Source organism: Myotis brandtii, unplaced genomic scaffold, assembly GCF_000412655.1.
Source record: "Myotis brandtii unplaced genomic scaffold, ASM41265v1 scaffold915, whole genome shotgun sequence".
Taxonomy (NCBI): Eukaryota; Metazoa; Chordata; class Mammalia; order Chiroptera; family Vespertilionidae; genus Myotis; species Myotis brandtii.
This window is the reverse complement of record NW_005371769.1, coordinates 1,586,584-1,590,330: the sequence shown is the minus strand read 5'-3', so window position 1 is coordinate 1,590,330 and position 3,747 is coordinate 1,586,584.

The window sequence follows — 3,747 nt, the reverse complement described above, 5'->3', positions numbered from 1 at the left end:
GACCGAACGACCGGCTGGTAGCTATGATGCACACTGACCACCAGGGGGCAGATGCTCAACGCAGGAGCTGCCCCCTGGTGGTCAGTGTGCTCCCATAGTGGGAGTGCTGCTCAGCTGACTGAGGCACCAGACACTGGGCTCACTGCGAGCACAGCTGCAGCGGAGTGAGCCTCTCCCACCTCTGCAGCAGGCATAGTGGAGCCAGGATGAGCTGAGTGGGAGTGGGCCTCTAGTTTATTGATAAATAAAAACAACCCTGCCCTGGCCAGTTTTGCTCAGTGGATAGAGCATTGGCCTGCGGACTGAAGGGTCTCGGGTTCCATTCCGGTAAAGAGCACATGCCCAGGTTGCGGGCTCAATCCCCAGTAGGGGGCATGCAGGAAGCAGCTGATCAATGATACTCTCATCATTGATGTTTCCATCTCTTTCCCTCTCCCTTCCTCTCCGAAATCAATAAAAATATATATTAAAAAACAAACAAAACCCAAGTGTTCAGGGTAGTGTGCTCAGGTGTCCCTCGGGCGCCACATTCCCCTTGCCAACATCCCACATTCCATTTCCTCACTCTCACTGTGGCCTTGGTGACTATGTCATCCTTTCCCTTCTTCCTTATGGAACCACCAGGAGGCAAGGACCAGGAGGTGACTGTGCTAGAACCCAAGGACAGCGGTGGGGGAGCTCGTGGGGTGGTGGGGGTAGGCTGGGGGCCCCCTGAGCTGCTGGCCTCCCACATCTCTGCTGTGGACTGCCCTGGTCTGGGAGAGGCCAGATGGGGGCACGGGGAAGAGAGGAGGAGGTGGGGGTGGGGTAGGAAAGACGAGGGGAGGAGGTGGAGAGGGAAAAGTAGAGAAGGGGGAAAGGGAGGGGGAAGGGAGAGGAGAGGGTGCGAAGTGCAGGAAGCTGTGGGCACTGCACTGGAGGAGATGAATTTTAGCAGGATTCAGAGCAGGTGGGATCTGGGGAAAATTCCCTGCCCTCCTTCCTGTCTTTACCCAGGGCCACAGCATGGACCAGGGCCTGAACCACCTCTCTGGGCCTCCCAGCTCCTTTCCCTGCGCCATGATCTTCTAGTGACACCTTCAAAGCCAGCTCTGACCTCCCCATCCAGCCCACTGCATCCCCTCAGCTCCCTCCCACTCCTTGGCTCCAGCTCCCAGGGTGATGAACATCTGCCCCTCCCTGTGCAGGTCCTGAAGGAGAGGAGGGGACAGGCCAGGTCCTCTCTCACTGGCTCAGCCCTACATTCAGAGCCCTGCCTTGATTTCTGCTTATCTGTGGGCCACCTACTATTATTATTTTAAATAATTTTATTGATTTTTAGAGAGAGAGGAAGGGAGGGGGAGAAACATCGATGTAAGAGTGGAACATGGATAGGCTGGCTGCCTCCTGCACACCTACTGGGGTTTGAGCCCACAACTGGGGGCATGTGCCCTGACCGGAATCGAACCAGCAAGCTTTGGTGCACAGGACAATGCCCAAACAACTGAGCCATACTGTCCAGGGCTGAACCACCTATTTTTAAGATTTTTTAAAATCATTTCACCTGTTCTGTTTTGCACCTACTAAGCAATACCTGTGAAAACAATGGTCATGTGGTCATTGTTCCTTAAGTTGTATGTTAAGTCACCTGCTGCAGGATACTGGCTGTGTGACTGAGTCTAGCTGGACTGGTGATGACACCCAGGGCAGTCGCACCTGCTTTTTTTTTTCTCCCCTTTTAATCCTCATCCAAGGAGTGAGGATTTCCATTAACTTCCAGAGACAGTGGAAGGAAAGAGGAGGGAGGGAGGGAGGGAGGGAGAGACATTGATGTGAGAGACACATTTAATGGTTGCCTCCCGCATGTGAATCTGCAACCTAGGCACATGCCCTTGACTGGGAATCCAACCTGCTACCCTCTACTGAGCCACACAGGCCAGGGCACACCTGCTTTTCTTAGGGATTGCTTCTCCTCCTACATACAGTAGGCACTTAATAAGTGGCTCAAAGTTGCAGTAGAAACCTCACCAGCTGTCTCTGTGGTCCTCTGCTTACCGGGTCTCTGATGTGTGGGCCCATTGGCCTCTTTCAAAACCCTTTACGGCCACTGTATTCTGGGATCCTCCCATCCACAGTGAGACAGGCAGGTGAGCTATAATCTCCATTTGGTAAATGGAGAAACTGAGGCAGGGAGCCTGACCTGCCCAGGGTCTTTCAGCTTCTCACCTCACCACTCTACAGCCCTTTACTCAGGGTTGGGTGGGCACCATGAAGAGCTATTTAAGGTGGAGGTGTTTGGCAAGTGTGTCCCGCCTGGAGCACAGGCCACATCAATTGGCTCCTGGGTCAAGTTTAGGTCCCAGCCCAACTGCTCCCCTTCTGAGACCTTTGGCAAGTGCCCTTCCCTGCACTCTGGGCAGGACACCACAGGGTGAATGGCAGGCCGGGTGTTCGGGGCCTGTGTGCCATGTCTATTTTAAGCCTCTGCCCTGCCTAGGTATTTGCTCTGTGGCTAATGTCCTCAGGAAGCCACCTGGCTGCACCCACACCCAGGAGCCTTGTGAGCTCCCTGAGTCTCCAGGAACTGCACCCCACCCTGGTTCTGGGGCTCTGGATCCAACTTCCTTTTCCAAGACAGAATCAGCTCCTATTAGTGAAGAATGCAGCCTACCCCCAACACACACAGAGGCTTTGGCTCAGATGCCAGAGGTGTGAAGCATAGCATCCTTGACCTTGGGCAAGTCATGTTCTGGACCTGAAAGTGGGGGGAAGGAGGATGTGAGATGCTCCAGAGAACTGGGCAACACCTACTCCAGACAGGTGCACCCCTGGGGAAGTTTGTGCTGTGCTGAGGGAGAGCCCCATGCCACGGTTCTCTCTCACTGGGGCTGCGTGCACTCTGTGGCTGGGCTGCCCCCATTCTCACCAGTGAGTTTCCAGGAGCCAAGAAGCAATTCTGGAGCATACAGGTGCATTTTGGCAGATAAATTTTGAAGACGTTTCCCTTTTCTCAGGCTCATTACTGTTCTCTTACTAGATATTGCTGGGTGCGGGAGAGACCAGGGTTTACAAAGGGCAGGAGCCCGCCCCCCTCAGCTATCCTGGAAAAGGGGAGTCAGAACGCCTACCTTGCTTAGTAGGTCAGTTCTCTGCCTCCGCTTCCCCCTTCGCCCCTAGTACTCACAGAAATACATTCACATCTTAAGCAAGTACCTGAATACTATGTATAAGTGAAATAACTGTTTCACAAACCAATACTCTAATATTTTCTAACTTAGTCTGTTTTACTTTTATAAAATACTGGTCACTACCCACTACGTTTTTTTCCAGGACCCCAAAGCGGTCCCTGATCCGATGTGCACAGTCAAGAGAGAGAAGCAGACAGTAAGTGAGCGCAGTCACTGATGGAGCTGAGCGCTGGCGGGGAAGGGGAACCCAAACCGACGGAGGGCCGCCAGTTCCTCCCCAGCACCGCCGGGGTCCGCCAGGCCCGGGCCGCCGGGGTTTGAGGCCTGGTGGCGGGTGGTATTTATTTTAAGGCGCAGGGAACGCCACCCCAGGTTTGGAGAGGCGCAGGGTTCAATGAGAAGATGCGCTCAGCTCGTTATATTCAGTGACAGACGCGCCGGAAGTGCTCGTTACCGCAGCTACCACTGCACCCCAGGCCGCGGGCGACCCCGGCCCCTGCCTTCAGGATAGGGACCTTCTCCCGGACTCACCCCGCGGGACCGGACCACCCCACCCCGGCTTCACCCAGCCCCGCGGGAC